At 36.6% G+C, this 22,991-nt stretch overlaps 1 protein-coding gene across 3 annotated transcripts in view; it reads left to right on the top strand.

Annotated features, from left to right (window-relative positions):
- Positions 1–22,991, top strand: part of Raskol (Ras GTPase-activating protein raskol) — a 381,465-nt gene that overhangs the window by 60,411 nt on the left and 298,063 nt on the right. The gene's annotated exons all lie outside the window — the stretch shown is intronic.

The following is a 22,991-nucleotide window of genomic DNA, read 5'->3' as shown; positions in this document are numbered from 1 at the left end:
TTTGTTTTTTTTTTTTTTTTCGTTTACGTTCGGTGGGTTATTTAGAGCACTTTTGTATAGTGGAAATTTGTACTCTTCGAGTAAGAAAATATAGGGCGATCGATGCGAGTTTAATAACGATTTAAATTTTTCTGTCTTGAACGAGTCATAATTTTGAAAAATTTGTTAGGTGATAATTTTTTTTTTCGAAGACTTCATCTTGAGTAATTCATAATTTAAAAAGATTTGTTAGGTGATAATTTTCTTTTTGAAGACTTTATCTTGAATGAGTCATAATTTTTTTAAATTTGTTGGGTGATCATTTTTTGTTTTTGAAGACTTGATCTTGAATGAGTCATAATTTTAAAAAATTTGTTAGGTGAGAATATTTTTTTTTTTTTTTGAAGACTTGATCTTGAATGAGTCATAATTTAAAAAGATTTGTTAGGTGATAATTTTCTTTTTGAAGACTTTATCTTGAATGAGTCATAATTTTTTTAAATTTGTTAGGTGATCATTTTTTGTTTTTGAAGACTTGATCTTGAATGAGTCATAATTTTTAAAAATTTGTTAGGTGAGAATATTTTTTTTTTTTTGAAGACTTCATCTTGAATGAGTCATAATTTAAAAACATTTGTTCGGTGAGAATTTTCTTTTTTAAGACTTGATCTTGAACGAGCCATAATTTTTAAAAACTTGTTAGGTGAGAATTTTTTTTTTGAAGACTTCATCTTGAATGAGTATAATTTAAAAAGATTTGTTAGGTGAGAATTTTTTTTTTTAAGACTTCATCTTGAATGAGTCATAATTTAAAAAGATTTGTTAGGTGATAATTTTTTGTTTTTGAAGACTCGATCTCGAGTGAGTCATAATTTCTAAAAATTTGTCAGGTCGTATATTTTGTCGGACACTTGTACTTTTTAAAGTAATAATCCGAGCGTCGAGTATAGTAAAATAACAATTTGCGATTTGAATTATCTAAAAGTATTTTCAAAGAGCAGTCTTGTATCTAAATCGTCAGCCTTGGAAAGTAACTTCGATGTTAAATTTTCTATTCTTCTTGTTAAGAAAATTTAGTAATTTATGTTGAAATTTCGTCATATTCGTTCCTATATGTGCGCTATCGTATATTTATCGGTAAGCCTTTGCTAATAATGGGCGATAAGGGAAACTATCTAAACGAAACACTCGTAGCTTCGAGCAGTAAACCCCCTATAAACCCACAATGGGCTCGTGTGTCTCCCCAATAGCCAGTGGTAAATAATCTCGAGTGTCACGGGCACTGTCTTCGAGCTGGAGGAATTCTTCGAACGGATCGTAATAAATTCGTGATTTCGAGTACACCGTTCATTTCGAAGAATACAATTTTCAATTTAACATTACACCGTGTCACTTTTCTTTTTGCATACAAAACACACAGGATCGGCTACGTTCAGCGGAGAGATTAAGTAATCGAAAATTAATCGATTCGATGCTTCGTTACTCGGTAAAAGCGAAACGATATCAGAGACGAGAATATTACTTAATCGATAACATTTAAAAATGATACAGTGATTCGGTGACGATTATACCGTATCTTCGACGATCTTTAATCGATCTGGAACATTTCTAATAAAAACGATTGAAAATAAAATACTCGTGTTTATTTCTTTTTATTTCTCGTACCGAAAATATAAGAGACACGAAATTCCTGTTTGAAGCGTATAAAAAATTACCAACGTGGTCTACAAAAGTGAATAACTCTACTACACAACATTGCAACATTGCATCGATACATCACTAAACAAATGTATCTATATCGATGTTCCATATGCAAACTTCACACATAAGTATAAAAAAACAACGTTGATTTTTTTAAAAAAGAAAACATCCGTTTAGAAACATAGTTAAAAGAATCCGTGTTCCTCGAACACGACAGAAGGAAACATTCCCCCAGTTTATCACGGCTAGTAAATTTTCAAAAAATCCCTCGCAAGAAACTCTAAACGAGGATGTCGAAATTCATATTTCAAGCGTATAAAAAATTACCAACGTACTCTACAAAAGTGAAATGTATCTACATCGATGTTCGATACGCAAAATTCACAGACAAGTATCAAAAAACAACGCTCGTTTGTTTAAAATCCGTTTGGAAACACCGTTAAAAGAATCCGTGTCCCTCGAACACGACAGGAGGAAACATTCCCCGGGCTTATCGCGGCTAGTAAATTTTGAGAAACTCCCTCGCAAGAACTCGACGAAACTCTAAACGAGGGTTCGTGCAATGCATCGTTGGTTCGCGTAGGCAGCAATATTTCTCGCCGCGCGAGCCGACGCTCCGTGTGCGCGTTTCGCGCTCCTTTCCGGCTCTGAATCCTTTGGATTCGATGCGTTTCATACTCGTCACGTACAAGACAAACGGCACGCGGAGTAAAAAAATGCAACCTCCTCCGTGGAATCCTTCCCCGAGGGTGAACGAATGGGTCTCTGTATTAAATTGTATCCCCCTTCCCTGTTTTCTCTCCTCTTTTCCTCTCTCTTTTTTTTTTCTCTCTCTTCTCTTCTTTTTCTTTTTCCCTTCCGCTCCATCTCTCTTCCCGTCTCTCCCGCTTTACGAGCGTCTCCCTTTCAGGACGTGAGAGGAATAGGGTAGGTGCGATTAAATCTATCCGTCTCGTTCCCTCTTTCAGCAGCTTCGTGCTCCACGTAGTTCGCTCCCTATCTGTCTTTGCCCCCGAGTCCCTTTGATTCATCTGCGCGCCTCGCATCTGCGTGGATGCAGATCCCCGACTTCTCTTTGCCGTCTGGTTAAGGAGGTATCGCTGGATCTTTGACGGGCAATTTAATGGAGATCCGCGTTTTAAAAAGATTGCTTAACCGCGATATCGGACTCCCGATTCGGTACACGCGATACCCGTGACGCGTGATTCGATCTAGTTTCGAATTAGTTGTCCGACGCGGTTGATAGCTAACCGAATAGATACCGTGCTTGGAATTTTCTACGGTGTTCGTTGTTGGTTTTACGCTCGAAGGGAAACGCGTAACGGTGATCTTTCCGAGGGGAAATAAATCGGAGAAGAAATAATCTTCCAAATGGAACGTCTTCGTTCGTTTTTACACTCCGCATCCCCGAAGAAAGGAACTATCGTTACGGAGACTCTTCACATTTTGCGGATTTTTTCTCTAAATGTGTATTTCTCGTATATTGCAATGTTTAAAGACAAGTCTTTTCTCCGGATCTTTATTCTTTATTTCGTCCCCAATGACGAGTTAGTTCGTTCAAAGGGACCTTTGCTCAAAATTCGAGCCAATATTTGCCAATATTTGATACCTATGAAAGTTTTCGTAGATATCGCGTTACGTCTTCGATTCATTTGTTCGCAAATATTCACAATTTGAGCAATCAGCTGCGAATGAATCCAAAGCTGAACGTATAAATGTGTCGTTAATTGTAACTACCGAGGAAGACTCAAAAGAAACCGATACAATAATAACGAAAACGAATATCGCGCACTACCTATTACCGTAAGCAACTTGCTTACCAAAGAACTTGCGTACCCTTCAAATTTATTCACAAATCGAATCGTAATTTTTGCTCAACGCACGGATCACTTTGAACAACTGCTACTTCAAATCTACTAACAGTGAAACAACGAGTGCGTAGAAATCTCGGCTAAAAATCGAACGAAATTCTTCGAGTAATTCTCCAGAATATTCAATCTAATTTAAAGTCACAAAAAGTAACATTCCGTGCAACAATTTACCTCAAAATTGTTCTCATCGTGCTCTCTAAAGACAGTGTCGGTACACAGCCAACCGTTCGTAAATCCCCTCGGCCTCGAATATCTTCGTTCGGGTATTCCACGAACATCCGGGTAAAATTCCATCAAAAATTCCGCTCGATATTCGTTGGATAACACGCGTCCAAGAAAGTTCCCTTTTCCAGCGATAAGACCGCCGCGTATTTCCTCGAAACAAGGTGTCTCGCTTCCCTTCGCTAGACGATCCACGGCTCGAGATTCGGCGAGAGCCAGTCGATCCAGCTCGTTCGTCTTGGCCAAGGAGGGCGAAAGTGCCTGTTCATCTGCTTCCCTGTCGACCCTCATCCTCCTCCTACGAGTCGATATCCCCCTTTTTTCGGTAGGTGCGGACCAGCTTACAAGAACCGGGCCGTAGAACGCATTTCCTGGTGAACACGCGCAAAGCGAAGACCACCCCGTCCCTCTTCTGCTCAGCTTTCGATTCTTTCCTTCTCTCTGTCTTCAACGAGGTGCCAGAGATAGAATCCTTCCGTCTCGTCGTGAAAGAAATCCTACGAGGATTCGGGGAGAAGGACCTGAACCCTACCCGGGATAAATCGGCTCCGCCTTTTCGCGAACCTTTCAACCCCTTTCGCCACTCGAATCACTCTTGAGATTCGTGGATGGAGGCCGCTACGTCGATTCGAGAATTTCCTCGGACCCCACTGGTGACAGAGTCAATGTTTGCGAACCACCAGGAACGTGTTTGCGAGTTCCTCGATTTCCCCTGTTACATCGTTTTGTTTAACAAAATTCCCGATAACCGAGGCAGGATGTACGTTTCACTTTGCGACGCGATACGAAGGGAATTTTGGACAGGAGGATGCTTTTCGAGGTCTATGTCGTACCGGTGGTACGAGTGTTCGATTTTTCATTTTTCAGGGAAGTTATGCTCGTAGACGATATTGGTTCACTCGTGGAACGGATTATGCGATTCTCTGTTTATTCGATTTTTGAAAGAAACGGTGACGATGGAAAATTAGCAAAATAAACGATCGAAGTTGTGGTAAAATGAGGAATATGTTTCATTGTATCGTAACAAGGAACGGGAATGGACTTGGCGAACACGTTTCAATTTAGTAGTGCGAATAATGGAGATTTTGAAATTACAAGATCGTATATTTAATGCTACAAGAAACTTTTAAGCACGTAGGATAAATTGTTTAGCACGATCAATGGTGGTACGAACAGTAATTAGAATTGATAATGAGAGTAGATGGTAACAGGCCTTCGACGGGAATGTGAATATTTCTTTAATCTAAATATTCGGTTGAATAATACTTATGAAAGGTATTTCGAACGGAAAACAACGTTTGAAACTTGTGTACTTACGTTTTCGTTTATTGTAATTACTATGGTCGTCGAATTGAATTCTTTGCAGAATTTAGGGAAACTAGTTGCGAGTTCCATTATTTTATTTATATAGCAATGAACTGTTTCAATCGAGAGCACGGATAATAACTTTTATTCCTTTCCATTGTAAAGAAATAACTAAAAATTCGTGAAGTTCAAGATTCAAATTGATCGTAATATTTTTATTCCTTCGTTTGTTAATAAACTACGAATGTCAAATTTTATTGTTCCTTAATATCCAATTAGAAAGAATCGTTGTATAAAAATCTAAGAAAAAAACATTTGGAAATCAAGGATGATCGAAAATTCGTTTCCGTCGTATCCTGGATAATAACTTAAGAAGCCACAGATAATCCTCGGAGGAAGAACCCTTCAATTTTAAGTTTCTATCTTGGCTGTGAGTTCAGCCGAGCGCATACAGAGGCTAAGGGTTATTACTCGAACGAGGAATACCAAGGGACAGGGTTATAATAAATTTATTAATATAACTTAAAAAGAACAGAAACTTCGTCAACTATCCATCGTACCATTATCGAGTAAACTTTATAATTGATGTACGTTATTTTATCGATCGATTACCCTGTTCGACACCATTTTTGCCTTTTAATAACCAGTAGGTGATTCTTGTAGAGCCACACTTCCAAATTAGAATCTGCAAGTCCAATTGTTGTATCACACCTAGTTTTCAACTAACATGGCTTTTTGTACAAACCCAGAAAATTCGAGAAAAATTATTGGGCCGCATAAGAATGTGTAATACTTAAAATATAACGATGAAAATGAATATGAAAATATGGCGCTAAAATGTTTCGTCGATTTTGGAACTTTATATCAGGAGAACACGATAGTCGAGGAGGTATTTATTTTTCGCGGATTCTTGGAAATAACGTCGTTCAATTATTGGTGAAGTAATGTAGGAAAAGGAGAGGAAAGTTGTAATTAAAAACCACGAGATAGTCTGAATGTCTTTGGTTTATTTAATATAATATACATATATCTTCTAGTTACAATCATATTCCTACTTTTCATCGTCATACTTATGACTTATTCTTATATCCTAAATAACTGATCTAAGTATAGAGCCAATTAGCTCGCCATTATTCGCGATGCACAATCTTTTCAAGTTAGAGAAGGTTACTGAAATGTTCCTTAAGATACGAAAGTATGGAAGGCAATAGTCTATTCGATGTATTAACTTTACATTTGTTTAATGCTTATAATTTAAACGATAAAGACTATTCTAAATTCGCAGCCAATTAGCTCGGTACTACCCGCGACGAATAATTATTGTTCGTCGCGAGTAATACCGATTACCAGGTCCCACCACGTGGAGGTTGCTGCGAGCGGAGACCCGGAGAGAGATAGATGGAATCAAAGTTCCATCGATCTCCCTCGACACGCGATACAAACGAAGATACTAAACCAAAGAGATGGAAGGAATCAATGTTCCTTCGATCTCCTCGTTTAATTCTGCCGAGCAATTACGTTATGGAAAAATTAGGCAAAATTGGGAAATACGCGACGCGAACCGTAGAGTTGTTCCTACTAGGTCGGTCCCGTTTCCCCTCAATGGGCCCGATTCTCAAGGATATGCGCGACGCCGTCCACTCCTCTAGAGGAGTGCCCCGTTTCTCCCAACTCCGCAGCCAGGAGCCACGCAGAGCGTGGACCTGACTCACGGAGGATGACGAAGAGAGGGTCTTATGATGGATCAAGGGCTTCCGCAGGGACCGGTGCGAACACCTGCCCCTGTGTTCGCAGCATATTCTCTCTCAAAGCGGACGCACCAGAAGAGACGGCGATCGAGCGTTCGGTCCACCTCCACGGCCGGTCACTTGCTTATGCAACAAGCAGAGGTGGCCGGACTGAGATACGAGCAAGCGAGCAAAAGTAAGCTAAAGATTGGATAATTGCTCGGCAGATCACAAATGTTCGTACATGGTGGACTTAAAACTAACTTATTCCAAGCTTAACTAAAGATCCCACGGCGGTTGCGACGAGAGTGTCCTCTTCTTTCTTCTTTATTCTTTGTTCTTTGTTCTTTGTTCTTTGTTCTTTGTTCTTTGTTCTTTCTTCGTTTCCCGATGTGCCCACTTAAGAGAAATAAATTGAAAATAGAAAGATAGTTGGTTAGTGATTAAATACAGTCATGCAGTAACAAAGAAAGTTAACCAAGCATTGACAGAAAAATAAACATGGAAAAACAAGTACAAATTAAAATCAGAGAACAAATGAAATGAATTAAACAAAGAAAAAATTAAAAAAGAAAGGAAAGATTGAGTAAGTGGTCGCCAGTACTAACCACCGCCTACCGGCGGTCAGTACCGGTTACCAAGAGGGGATCCCTTCCCCCTCTCCCCCTCTCCCCCTCCATGTACCTAAAATGAAGAGATCCGTCCACCTCGGAGGCTCCCCACGGAATGAAATTTCAGAAAACCGTCGACTCCTTATATACCCACCGCAAGGTCACTTACCAGTGACTTACCGTTACTTCCATTGTCTTTGTTCGATCTAATCGAATATTTCAGCAAATTGATGGCTTTTTAGCCATTATTTATACTAGAACATTGTTAATAATTGTTTAATCTACGGTCCTACGACGGTTGTTAATAAATATTATAAATAAACATCAAGATATTGTGAAATCTTCGAAGGCGAACGGTTTCGGTGAATGTTTGTTCATTTCCGCGATTGTTACTAACATTTATGCATGTTCCCAATATTGATCGAACAATGTGCATCTTATTTATGTATTGCGATTAATTAAGAAACTTATAGAAATTGTTTTTGATCGAGACTCGATGTTAAAACGTGTTTCGTAAAGTTTTAAAGCATGGAAAGTAACAATTGTTCATTAGATACATAAATTTAACATTTGTTTAATTCTTATAATTTACACAATACGCGTAGAAGTGGTATTTTTTACATAAAGTGCCAAAATTCAATTAATCGCAGGTTCTGGATAGAAAAATCATCCCGATAGATACTTGTGAATCGATAATCGATACGTGTAGCCTTGAAAATGTCAGTTGGATCTAAGCGAAAAATTCCTTCGCGAACAAAGAATATTTCAACGAAATGATATTTTAAGCCAATATTTATACTAGGACATTGTTAATAATTGTCTAAAGTGTGGTCCTACGACGGTTGTTAATAAATATGATAAATAAACATCAAGATAATGCGAAATCTATGAAGACGAACGGTTCCGGTGAATGTTTGTTCATTTCCGCGATTGTTACTAACATTTATGCATATTCCCAATATTAATCGAAGATGGTGCATCTTATTTATGCATTACAAATGATGAAGAAACTTATAGAAATTGATTTTGATCGAGACTCAATGTTAAAACGTGTTTCGTAAAGTTTTAAAACATGGAAAGTAAGAATTGTTTATTAGATACATTAATTAACATTTATTTAATTCTTATAATTTACACAATACGCGTAGAAGTTGCATTTTTTACTTGAAAGTGCCGAAATTCAATTAATCGCTTTTCTAAATAGAAAAATCATCGTGATCAACATTTGTGAATCGATAATCGATACCTGTAGCCTTGAAAATGTCAGTTGGATTTCAATGAAAAATTCGATCGCGAACGAAGAATATTTCAACGAAATGATATTTTAAGCCAATATTTATACTAGGACATTGTTAATAATTGTCTAAAGTGTGGTCCTACGACGGTTGTTAATAAATATGATAAATAAACATCAAGATAATGCGAAATCTATGAAGATGAACGGTTCCGGTGAATGTTTGTTCATTTCCGCGATTGTTACTAACATTTATGCATATTCCCAATATTAATCGAAGATGGTGCATCTTATTTATGCATTACAAATGATTAAGAAACTTATAGAAATTGATTTTGATCGAGACTCAATGTTAAAACGTGTTTCGTAAAGTTTTAAAACATAGAAAGTAAGAATTGTTTATTAGATACATTAATTAACATTTGTTTAATTCTTATAATTTACACAATACGCGTAGAAGTTGCATTTTTTACTTGAAAGTGCCGAAATTCAATTAATCGCTTTTCTAAATAGAAAAATCATCGTGACCAACATTTGTGAATCGATAATCGATACGTGTAGCCTTGAGAATGTCAGTTGAATTTCAATGAAAAATTCGATCGCGAACGAAGAATACTTCAATGAAATGATATTTTAAGCCATTATTTATATTAGGATATTGTCAGTAATTGTTTAAACTACGGTCCTACGACCGTTGTTAATAATTATGATAAATAAACATGAAGATATTGCGAAATCTGTGTAGGGGAACGATTTCGGTGAATTTTTGTTCATCCACACGATTGTTATTAACATTTACGCATACTCCATACATTTATATTATAGAATGCATCTTATTTATGCATTGTAAATGACTGATTTGCCTGTAGAAATTAAGTTTGCTCGAAAATTAAAGTAAAACGTGGTACTGATATGTTTCTCAAGCGAGCAGCGGAGCACATAGTCGGACAGTTTTATCAATTACTCGTACCTTCTTGTTATTTTTGCCACTGTGTCAGTCTTTTGTTAAATTAATTACACACAAGACGTGAAAGTTTCGTCGTAAAGGAATCTGAAAGTCATGTCAAGATGTAGCGTTGCACGGTTGAAATTTAATTACTTGCAAACGTAAGTTTGTTATGTTTGTTTGGAAGATATATTGCAAACTGTATCGTCTGCGAGTTCTGAATGATAATTCTAGAACAGACAGTGAAAGGGAATGTGCGGGAGGGTATGCATTATTCATAGAATGGTTATGATGCATGAATTTGTACGTACATGTATCATATATAGGTAATTTCATACAACGTTGTCGCAACCAGAAATAAAGACGAAGTAACTTGGGGACTTTTACTCGAGCGAGTATTTATACCGAAGTCTTGTACAACCGTTACATCGAAAGAACGTTAAAATTACCGAAGCTATATTTTAGAATACAATTTTAAACTTATTTTTCTATCAATTATACAATTCTACGATTGTAAAATCTCTATTATTTACACTACTACATCCAAACGTGTTTGCTATCCTGTTCTTCATTACGCTGCAATTAGTATATTTTCTATTGTCTCTCTCTTTTACTTATAAAACAAGTTACCTGCAAATGATCTTCTCGCAAGCTCAATATGTTTCTTTCAAATTTTCCACTCCTCCCTCGAATTACGTTTGCACAAAGTTTCAAAGTTTGTCCAATTTTCAAACATTCTTGTTCCTTCCCAGTCACTTTCTTATACTCAATACTCAAATACTCAAATACTCAAATACTCAAATACTCAAATACTCAAATACTCAAATACTCAAATACTCAAATACTCAAATACTGAAATACTCAAATACTCAAATACTCAAATACTCAAATACTCAAACACTCAAACACTCAAACACTCAAACACTCAAACACTCAAACACTCAAATACTCAAATACTCAAATATTTGTTACATTCAAATAATTCCACCGTAAAATTCTCACCAGGATACAAATGAAGATACGTACCGTTATTTTCGCCCATAGTGCGATCTAAAAATATATTTTTATTACCGCTTAACGTAGCAACAAATATTTCTTCCAAGATCGGGGGGGGAATGCTAATACATCGTGTTCACATAAATCAAACTGTTGGAGAAATTGCTAGCCACCGTCCCAATATATTCGGTTCACCCCACTGGCCACCCTCTTCACCACCCCCGTACCGCCATGGGATCGTTTCATCGGCGAAACGATCTTGCAGAGCTTAATGCCAGCCGCGTATCCGGTGGGATATACCATCGGGGCGAAGCTTAACAGCCAAACTCGTGGGCGATTGTGGGAGTTCAGAAGGTCATGGCATTTTGCAGAGCCGGTGGTACGGGGGTACTAGTTATACGGAGATAGCGGTAGCAAAAGGGGTGCATTTATATGGGGCTGGTTCGACAACTGACGCTGAGAAGGGTAAAAAGAAACAGGCCGCGCATTATCGAGTCAATGGAAACCTGGCGGGGGTAGAGTCCATTATCTTCTTTGATAAGCTTTTTCTTCGTTCTTACCCTCGCGATGGTTGTTTGCAAAATGGAAACAAGTCTGTGGTCCACGGCTTGAAAATGTGTTGGAAGTATCAGGCTTGCAGGAAAATAACGCTTTCGTGTAAGCCGATTATTTATGAAAGCTTGTCCATTAATACCTTCGTGTATTAGCTTTCGTGGGGATCGTGGCTTTCGTTTGTTTTTTCTTTTTCAGTTTTATTTTTCGTTCCAATGAGAGAAATTTAACTTTTTCGTCGTGTTCGATGCGAGTAATTTCTATTGACGAACGTGTTCGTATTGTTTTACTCAAAGTTGAAAATGGAGAGAATGGTATCTGCTCCGAGGGATATTTTTTATTTAATTGAATTATCGGTGGAGTTTTTGGAGCGTTCGAAATACTTGAAGTATTCTTGGTTAGCGTTACGATACTTTGGAATATTAGGATACAAGTGAATAATTTATTTTAAATATATTATGCGATGCAAAAGAGTTCAATGATCAGAGAAATATAATTTTGAAGAGTGTTCTCGGTTCTGGGTTTCGAGGACTTCAATTATAGGTGTAATCGTGATCTGTGCGATAGATATTGGTTCTTGGGTGTAATTGGATCTCGAGGACGAGGATCGTTCCTAATTAAGGATTCTTTCTTGCACATGTCTATCCGTTCGTTTCCAAGTGGAGGTTATAATACGTCGATCGATATTAAACAGAGGGGAGAAGAATTTTAGAAGACTGTTCAAAGTTTACATTACAATATTTTCTAGACATTTTTTTAAATGTATGTAGTTAACGTTGTATCAACTATCGATGTTCGTTAGCGGCTGGTCTCACTTTCGTTAAAGTTGACTCTAAAGTTTCGTATTCTTAAGAAATTCGATATTTTCTTTCAAACGAGAATCGTGCTTGTAGAAAATTAGAGAAATCTTTCGAAATTAAAATTTTACTCGCATAGACTGTGAGATACAATAGATTGGGGAGGATCGATAGAAATACGAGAAGACAGATGAAATATTGAAGTTTGATATTTGTTTTAGATATACTGGATATTTTTTTTGAATGAAAATCGTATTTGTAGAGAATCTTGAGTCAATCGTAGTAGAGAAACTTTCGAAAGTGAAACGAAGGTTTCGATAAAATCGACTGAAAATATCTCTAAAATCAACTATGAAATAAGATGAACATAGAAAGATTCTTAAGAATTTTATCAAATTCTGACGAGTTTGATAAAAGTTTTCGACATTTCTTTTTAGACCAGAATCCCATTTATACAAAATCTCCAAGTAATCACAATAAAAAGAACACTAGATCGTTAATAGAATCGAAACAACCTCGAGCTGAAAGTTCTCGTTAAATCGATCGTGGAATAAACTAAATAAGAAATTTGCAATAGGTTCTGGGTTAAAATTCTGCCGACAGTACCAAATTCGACATTTCTTTTTATACAAAATCTCCAGACAATCATAATAAAAAGAACGCTAGATCGGCAATAGAATCGAAACAACCTCGAGCTGAAAATTCTGGTTAAATCAATTTTGAAATAAACTAAATAAGAAATTTGCAATAGGTTCAGAATTAAAATTCTACCGACAGTATCAAATTCGACGTTTCTTTTAAACAAGAATCGCGTTCGTGTAAAAACAACGCGAAACGAGAATATTTCGAGAATTTTTCGAGTAAATTCATCGAGTTGGTTGAATTTCCAGCACTTGCGCGAAATCAGCTAAAATTTATGCGCGGACAGCCTCGTCTCGGAGATTTCCTATCACGATTATGCTTTTATCGTATAATCCGATACAATCGCGGCGTTATTGGCTTCATTTGAGAAACAGCACGACCAAGAAATTCACCAGTTGCTCCGTCTCACGGAGGAAGTGCTCGAGTGGTCCCTCGTTAGAAATTCATGCTGAGCGCCTCTCTCTCTCTCTCTCTCTCTCTCTCTCTCTCTCTCTCTCTCTCTCTCTCGTCTCCGTATCGCTCTCGAAAGCTCTCTTTTCAATGAACCTGTCCACGCCGAGCACGAAAGCTTTCCGTAAACACGTAAAACGGTTCCGTTCGGAATTTTCGCTTTGCTCGCGCGCCAGCAAACGAGATGTACCTCGGACTCGATGCAGCCTTTGCGAGAATCTACGATAAAAATTCATCTTCCGTTCTGTTCCGCGAACAATGCAACGTTAAACACGGTCCTTTCACGTTGGAATTTACTCCGTTCAACGAAGTCGCGAAATCTTCAACGATCTTGCCACGAATTTTCGGCTGAATTAATTATTACCAGCGATCGGGAACGGGTATAGCAATATTTAATATCGGATTCTTCGGAAAGTCATTTCGTTTTCCGAAAATTTCATATTTGTTTTAGATATACTGGATATTTTTTTTTGAATGAAAATCGTATTTGTAGAGAATCTTGAGTCAATCGTAGTAGAGAAACTTTCGAAAGTGAAACGAAGGTTTCGATAAAATCGACTGAAAATATCTCTAAAATCAACTATGAAATAAGACGAACAAAGAAAGATTGTTAAGAATTTTATCAAATTCTGACGAGTTTGATCAAAGTTTTCGACATTTCTTTTTAGACTGGAATTCCATTTATACAAAATCTCCTAGCAATCATAATAAATATCGAATTTCATGTATAATTTAATAAAATGTTTATTTGCTCCAGAAAAATCGTGTTTCATTTTCACCAAAAAATAAACGAAATGACTTTTCAATATTAAATTTACTCGTCGTTTGAATATAATATTAGTATCTTTTCGAGAACATTTGTACTCTTTTCGTTTAAATGAGATATTAGTATACCTGAACGAAATATTGGTATACTCTTCACTTGAACAAGTATTGGTATCCTCTTCGTCTAAACGAGATATTGGTGTTCACTTTGTCTGGACAAAATATTAGAAATAAAAGAGAAAATGTGTAACTACGTTAAAAAATTACAATGCGAGAGTATTTGCGAACTGATATTAAGCAGTGAATAATATTTAACGATAGTACATTATATTGATATCGAAACACTTGGTTAGACAAAATCATGGAGGAAATGTTTCCGACCAAAGGGATTTCTCGGTTTGTAAAATTGATTCAGTTTGTATTTTTAATTCTTCGTTTAAATATTTAGTTGGAGAAGGAACTCGGCGGTAAAGGTGACTATCGGTTACACCTGCACGGTATTGAACAATTTTAGGCAACATAAACGAAACGAAGTGTATCTTTCGCCTCCGTTGAAACGAGCACCGCAGACCTAAACGTTACACGAAGGAAGGGTTTCGCGTTGAAAATGCGACCATGGGAGCAATTGTGGTTTACAGTTATGGGCATAGCTTCACGGGGTTGTTGTGTTGCCCGGGTCGTGGGTGTAATTCCCAGAAACCGAGTCACGTATGAAATAGTCACGCAACTATTGCGCGTCGAAATTTCGAGCTCGCGTACGAATCTATTTTTTAATGGTCGTGTCGCGTATATTTTTTAAAAATTTCCGAAAGTTTATTTTAGTTATATATATATATATATAAAGTACACGTGAGAAAAAATTCAGAAAAAAAATATATATATAAAGTACACGTGAGAAAAAAAAATATATATATATACATAAAGTACACGTGAGAAAAAATTGAGAAAAAAATATATATATATATAAAATACACGTGAGAAAAAATTGAAAAAATATATATATAAAATACACGTGAGAAAAAATTGAGAATATATATAAATATATATATAAAATACACGTGGGAAAAAATTGAGAAAATATATATATAAAATACACGTGAGCAAAAATTGAGAAAATATATATATATATATAAAATACACGTGAGAAAAAATTGAGAAAATATATATACATATAAAATACACGTGAGAAAAAATTGAAAAAAAAAATAAATATATATAAAATACACGTGAGAAGAATTTGAGAGAATTGCACATTTTGAACTTCCACTCTTCGTTTTAATTTCTACTTCTTCTCAGAGTATAGTGAAAATTTTCATTCTCTGTGCAAGGAGAGAAACGTAAACGATGAAAAAGGTAGCAGAACCTTTTTTCTCCATATGCAAACATTAGACTGAATAATTTTACCGCTGAAATGTAATTTAAAAATTCTCAACTAGTTGGTGCAATTTTGAACACTCGAACGAGTTAAAACGAAGCTACTGGGAACACGTGAAAAGAAAAATAAACGAAATTGATCAAAGTTGAGAAGAAAAAAAAAACAACTTATCGATCAAGTAACGAAACGTGCACAGACGCAAGCATCGAAAATGACCGAGTGTCGCAAAATGAAATCCCTCTACCGTAAATATACATGTTCGGTGAATAAAACTCAGTTTTCGTTGCAAAGAGAAAACTAGAAGGGGAATGGTTATTGATTTCGAGTTTGCTCGTGATGAATAGACTTTTTCCACGCTGAGAACAGTAGTTCTTGTCGTTCCTGTTATTCCCTTGGTCGACAGTTTCAGTCATCGCAGATTTATTGTCGGCGTAGGGAAACCGTCGTTGGCAAATTACAGCGAAACAGATCCACTTCCCGCGAAGAGTTCTCGTAACGAAACACACGTACACACGCGCGCACGTACACGCGAAGCCGAGTGCACTCGCGTATGATGCGCGCTAATAAATCTTTCTCGGTTGCACGTGACGGAATACGGAACGAGCGATACCGTGATTCACTCGTCGGGAAACAAGAAATTGCCTCGTGATGTATAACGCCCAATAAATCAGGAAACTTTAGTCCGGACTTCTTCGGAATACGCGATAAAAATTGATGCACGGGCATCAAGCGTCATTTAACCCTTCGGATGACTACGAGCGAGCTATAAGCGCTCGGTAGATCAGCCGTTCGCGGGGAACGCCTATATGCGTACGACAAGTGTGTGTATTAGAAATTATTGCATTTTACAACCGCAACGTCGTTACGGTTGTCGCGTGCAATCGTTTCGCAAGGTTTCGTGCGTTACGTTTTCAGTGAATTGAACGAACAACGTACGATCTAGAAGTAGTAAAAGGATTCTTTTACTTCGAAGAAGCATTTTCAGTGAATTGAACGAACAACGTACGATCTAGAAGTAGTAAAAGGCTTCTTTTACTTCGAAGAAGCATTTTGATTGATCAAAGAATCGATAAGTACGGTAAATTGAACGAAACTAAGAATATAGTTGTTGGATTGAAAATCGTATGCGTGTGCATTTTAGTAAAGTGTGTATTTATCGGCATATAAAAATTCGAGTAGCGATATATCTAAACAATTTGTATAAGCATTGGGATTAAGTATTTGAATTTTACTTATTTGGGATAGGAGTTTCAGTTTACAGCTGTGTTTATGTAGATTTCTTTGTATATAGAGACTTTTATTCGAAGGGATATGGTAGCATAGGTAAGTAGAATAGGGACAGACGAATGATTTTTACTTGACCGTGGGTCTTCGTAAGTCTGACTAAAACGTCTGACCCAGTACGAGTCACAATTCCTTGTGAAACTGATCTTTATTTCTCCTGCAATATACACCATTATATTTACGCATAAATAAATTTAAAGCACAGCTACCGGAAACAAGTATAACGAGGATACACAAATTGATATATAAATACAACTAAAATTCTCTTTAACGTTAAAATTAAAATTAAATAATACAGATAAAACAGAAAACGTGAAAAACCTTGTAGTAATACAATTTGTAATTTTTAAAATTAAAATAAAAGCTCTCGCACGTGTTTCAGAAATTCAACAGAATATTCTCAATCTTTAGGGGAGGTATGAAATTGGAAAACGAATTAATGAATAAATTAGATATTTAGATATCGGAAATTGAACCCAATTTCGAACCCTCCAGTGTTCTCCCGCGCATGTCCGTGGAATATATGATTTTTCGACGCGACATTTTACCACTGAGATTGCCCTCCAGTAATATTTCATCGCTATTAGGGCGAGTTGTTGAATATTAAGCTGTCCGCGAATTATTAATGTCGCGGGAAATTGTACGAAACGAACTTGTTTTGTATCTTACGCGCGTGTCGGATGCATAATGTATTTTTCAATCTCCTCCGCGGTTGTAACTTTTCGAGTAACGAAGGTTACCTTTATTTTTGTTATTCCCGGGAAGACGTTGCAAGTATAATGTCGTAACAGCCAGCAGCTGCTTCGCAGATTCAATTTGGCCTACTTGGTGCCTACATATTGTCTAGTTCTCTGCCCGGTAACGTTCTTTTATTATACGGTGCAATATTCGAGTATTTTTAATCTCGACGCTCTACACGCGTTGTACAATTTTCAATATTAGAATAATTTCAATTCACGAGAGTATTTCTCCGAAAATTTTTACGCGAATTCGAGCTACATCGAAGAGAAAGTAAATTGCCGAGTAATGCTAATTTAGTATGATTTAATAGGGTCGGTTTAAAATTTACGTAGTGTACACATTTTTAACGAACCGAAAGAGAAAGGTCAGGAAAATATACTTTCTCTTTATTTTAATTGCCAGTTCGAGGCAATTAATTATAATCGTTCGATATCATTTATTTGTAATATTAAAATAAAATAACACCTTCTATTGTCTGTTTCTCAGTATTTAAATTATAAAAATATTTTCTCCTCATTTCTCTACAATGCTCGTAAGAAAATTAAATCTCAATGCATCGTTCCAGACTTATTATTCTACCCAAAGAACTCCTATTCTAATATTAATTTCTTCTTTAAAAATATGGCACGAGAGAACCTTTCCATCGATCAAATACAAGAGAAAAATACTAGGAGAAAAATAAGATTTTAATATCGATTTAGAAACGATATCGGGGTAAAATCGATAGCAAAAAGAAATATATACTCTGGATAAATCGAGTTACATTTAGGAAAAAGTCGAGCGTGTGAAACGATGATAGGGGAGGAACCGGGGCGGAATTTATCGCGCGTTGTGTGGAAGCTTGAGAAAAAAATTGGAATTTTATTCCATCGCTCGGTTCGAGAATCGGGATATTTACCTTTCGCGTGGCTGTACACCGCGGGAAGAATGCACGCAACTCTATACGCGTATCGATTTCAAGTGCATCCGCGCATTGTGCAATTCGATCGTGCATCCTTTGACGCTTTGTAGAAAAAGCAACGTTCCGCGGATCATGGCGAACCGATGCGCGTAACATCCGTGTTACGCTTTGATATCGCGCGACGAGATTGCAGATTTCCATATAAAGTGTCGCGTCAAAGTTGAACGACGAGATTGCACGACGAAACGTTGTTAAGCGTGTACGCTACTTAGGATTGCAGGGTGTTAGGAGGGAATATAATGTGGAGCGTGCACGGCTCCGAGCAACGATTCATCCGATATCGAAGCTAGTACTTTGCGCCCTGAATGGTTTCCTGAATTTTAAATTATATTTTGCATACGGGGTGAGCGCTCGCGATTCACGTTCCAGATAATTTATCATTCATAGATTTCGCGAAACGTTTACCACGATGTACGGAGCAATGATCGATCGGTTACGATTAACAGAAACGTGTCAATGTTTTACATCTTTTTGTTTTTTTTTTGCGGTACGAGTCACAATTCCTTATGAAACTGATCTTTCTTTCTCCTGCAATATACACCATTATATTTACGCGTAATTAAATTTAAAGCACAGCTACCGAAAACAAGTATAACGAGGATGCACAAATTGATATATAAATACAACTAAAATTGTCTTTAACGTTAAAATTAAAATTAAAATTAAATAATACAGATAAAGCAGAAAACGTGAAAATAAACCTTGTAGCGATACAATTTGTAATTTATAAAATTAAAATAAAAGCTCTCGCACGTGTTGACTTTAGTTCGAGAAGACTTTCTTTCTGAATTTAATTTTTTTTTTTTCTTATGTAATTATTATTATTCTTATTTTTCTTTCTTGTTTAATCTCCGTTAATTCTTCCGATATTGTTTCGTAAACGACTGAGTTCACAAGACGAGTTATCGTAGAAGTACAATGTTACAGATTGTGATAATTGTAAGAGTATAGAAATTGAAAGAAGCAACGCGTGTTTCGAGAGCGATGGTCACTTTGACATGAATTTTTAACGGTTACAATGCAGTACCAAAAGTAAAAATACGCGAAAAAAATTGTGATGAACACAATGCACATCGTATACAATGATTTTTTCTATATTCAATGAACGACGAGATATTTCAGACGACGATTGTTATCGACTCACCCTGTATATTATAGACACCGTGAAACGAAATGTTCGATACCGTTAGATTTAGCATAAAAATATCGTTGGAATATAGCAACTTTGATACCAGTTGAAGAAGATTTGTTCATCCGGAGAAAGTGGTCTAGAGTGAAGATAGAAAATGTATACAGGGTGTGTTTGAAACAGGCCAAATTCTAGGAGCATAATCTAAGAATGTAAGTCTTGTACGATTAAAATTTTAATTACCTTCGACGCAAAATTGAACGTTAATTCGCAAAATTTAAACACATTACGTATTTAGTGAGTGGATTAGTATTGTATCGAAGTAGATTTCCTGCAAGTGTATTCGAATACTCGTAAATCGTATCTAGTATATTTAGTTATCCTTTTTGTAGTTTGTATACAAAATTGAATAGAATTTTGTCATCCATGACTATGAACGTGTACATTATTATGCAAGTATTTCATTTTGTTTTTTTTTTCTCGTAACTTCCTACTGTTTACATATATTACAACATATTTAATTCTACGTTCTTTGTATCAAATTTCATGGTATTTTAAATTAATATCAAATACTTGAGAAACGTCACTAACTATCACTTTTAATCATTTTAATGTTTTACGATTCGTCCTCGATGTTCTCGATATCCTCGATCGAATTTTGTCCAAAAAGGGCAAAAATCGTATAGTATTGTTCGTTAACATGCGTCGAACGAGGAAGAGTGGAGAGAGGGAGGGGAAAAGAGAGTGCTTACGTGCTCCATTATGGTCGGGTAGACTTCCGGGACGCGAATCGATTCTAGCGTCACTGACAGATCGATTATCGTCGGGAGATCGTACGTGTACAGCTTACGGATGTAATCGGATCGGTCGAATCGAATCGGAGCGAGTCGATCGTGTGGATCGAATTAGGGTAGCTCTGGTCGGAAAGACACGTTCACAAAGGTCGAACCGAGTCGAAAGATTGAAACTCGAACGGCGAGCAAGATCTTATTGCCGTCGAGCAATAAACCGGGACTAGTCTGTCTCGTAAAGTGGTACACACCGTGAAAGAGTTTGTAGAAAAACCTTCGATTTTCAAAGAACGTAGTTCGTAACAGCCGCTCGATTGGTGAAACGATCTGAGAAAAGTCGAAGAAAAGTCAGAAGAGCTCGGAGAACGTATCTAGATCAGGTAACAAACTCTCGTGTTCGAAAAGACTGTCCCACTGTTCTTAAACTCTTAAGTATCGTTGAACTTAAGTATGGTTGAACTTAAGTATCGTTGAAATTAAGTATCGTTGAACTTAAGTGTCGTTGAACTTAAGTGTCGTTGAACTTCAGTATCGTTGAACCTAAGTATCGTTGAACCTAAGTATCGTTGAAATTAAGTATCGTTGAAATTAAGTATCGTTGAACTTCAGTATCGTTGAACTTCAGTATCGTTGAACTTCAGTATCGTTGAACTTGAGTATCGTTGAACTTGAGTATCGTTGAACTTCAGTATCGTTGAACTTGAGTATCGTTGAACTTGAGTATCGTTGAATTTGAGTATCGTTGAACTTGAGTATCGTTGAACTTGAGTATCGTTGAACTTGAGTATCGTTGAACTTAAGTATCGTCGAACTTCAGTATCGTTGAACTTGAGTATCGTTGAACTTGAGTATCGTTGAACTTGAGTATCGTTGAATTTGAGTATCGTTGAACTTCAGTATCGTTGAACTTAAGTATCGTTGAACTTGAGTATTGTTGAACTTAAGTATCGTTGAAATTAAGTATCGTTGAACTTAAGTATCGTTGAACTCGTTGAACACTGCATTACTGTACGAAGCTTTCGTGCACGTGTATTTCATAAATATTATCGTTGAAGGTAGACAAATTTGACGCAGACAATGTTTGAACGCATAATAAAAGAATTTAAGAGTATCGTAGCAAAATTTTGTATTCCATTAGCCCTGAAAGGAATTGTTAATCGTACCGGCTCAGACACTTTAGTCAGCCTTTGTAAGACGATTAAAAATCACTCGACATTGTGCACCATCTTATTCGTGGTGTCACATTCTCGTTAACCCAGAACTGATCCTTCTTTCTCCCTATAATACGTCCTCATTTTCACGATCTTGAACGCTCGGCTAGGAATCGTGCGACACTAATTTTCTGACAATGAAGATTCGACAGTGTACACGATCTACTTGCTCGTGGTATCGTATTCTTTTTAATCGAAGATTGGTCTTTCTTTCTCTCTACAATACATTCGAACTCATTTTTGTATATCTTCCATGAAAATTGTGACAGACCCAGAACACTATTCGACACTATCTTGACACTGATAAAAGAAAATTTAACACAATCCACGATCTATTTCCTTTCTTTCTATAATACATTCGATCTTAATTATATGTATCTTCCATGCAAATTGTGACAGACCCAGAACACTATTCGACACTATCTTGACACTGATAAAAGAAAATTCAACACAGTCCACGATCTACTTTCTTTCTTTTTATAATACATTCGATCTTAATTATATATATTTTCCATGAAAATTGTGACAGACCCAGAACACTATTCGACACTATCTTGACACTGATAAAAGAAAACTCCACACAGTCCACAATCTATTTTTTTTCTTCCTACAATTCATTCACCCTCATTTTCATATCTTTTCCAAGCAAATCGTGGTACACTCAAAATTAGACACTATTCGACACTATCTTGACACTGATAAAAGAAAATTCAACACAATGTACTTTCTTTCTCTCTACAATACATTCATCCTCATTTTCACATCTTTTCCAAACAAATCGTGGTACACTCAAAATTAGACACTATTCGACACTATCTTGACACTGATAAAAGAAAATTCAACACAGTCCACAATGTACTTTCTTCCTCTGTACAATACATTCACCCTCGTTTTCAAATCTTTTCCAAGAAAATCATCGTAAACCCCGAACGATAGACTAGAAATCGTGACATAACTTTCCTCTAAAATAAGATAAGAATTTCTTCATTTTGATCCGAGAAACAAACTCGTACTTCCGCGTGTACGTTCTTACCCATCGTTTCGAGAATCGAGAGTCGCCTCGTCGTACCTGTTCAATTTATTAATTACGACGAAGACCGTGGGTACGCATCGAAATCGTTTAAATTACTACACCGATCGTAGTGGTAATAACGATGATCGTAATATCAGGCGCTCTTCGAGGAGCACTCGATTAATTTAGCCGTGGACCCGGGATATTAATTATCCTCGTCAGCGGCCAATTAATTATGCCTGGTTTCTCCCCCGCAAACCACGTGTATGTGGACGCAGTAACGAGCAACGGGGCGTTTGTTGCCAGTCATCCTGATTTGGTAAGAAAACCCACGTTCGTTTTGAAGGATCATGGGAAAATGATTATTTTCCGGTTAGTCGAACATTGAAGAAATTTGGGAAAAAGGAAAGACGAGTTTATGTGTATCGTGTATTAATTTTCCGTCGATAGTTCGAACTTCAACATCGATTTCTCGGTAGAGAATAATTCGAAATAGTTTTACAATTTTTTTAAATAAATGAAATTATTCCAAACGTGCAACACGTGATCAAGTGTATTCGATCGAGTCGTTAATAACCCAATCGACCGATCGATATCATTGTAAAGAATTAATTATTAATTTTCTTTTTCATTGATCGAAACATATGTAGCTCGTCGATCACAATAGAGAAATGCACGCGTTGCATTTG

This window comes from Ptiloglossa arizonensis, chromosome 2 (assembly GCF_051014685.1).
Source record: "Ptiloglossa arizonensis isolate GNS036 chromosome 2, iyPtiAriz1_principal, whole genome shotgun sequence".
In the NCBI taxonomy this organism is placed as follows: Eukaryota; Metazoa; Arthropoda; class Insecta; order Hymenoptera; family Colletidae; genus Ptiloglossa; species Ptiloglossa arizonensis.
Note: the sequence above shows the minus strand (reverse complement) of the source record. Positions and strands in the feature narration are given on the sequence as shown.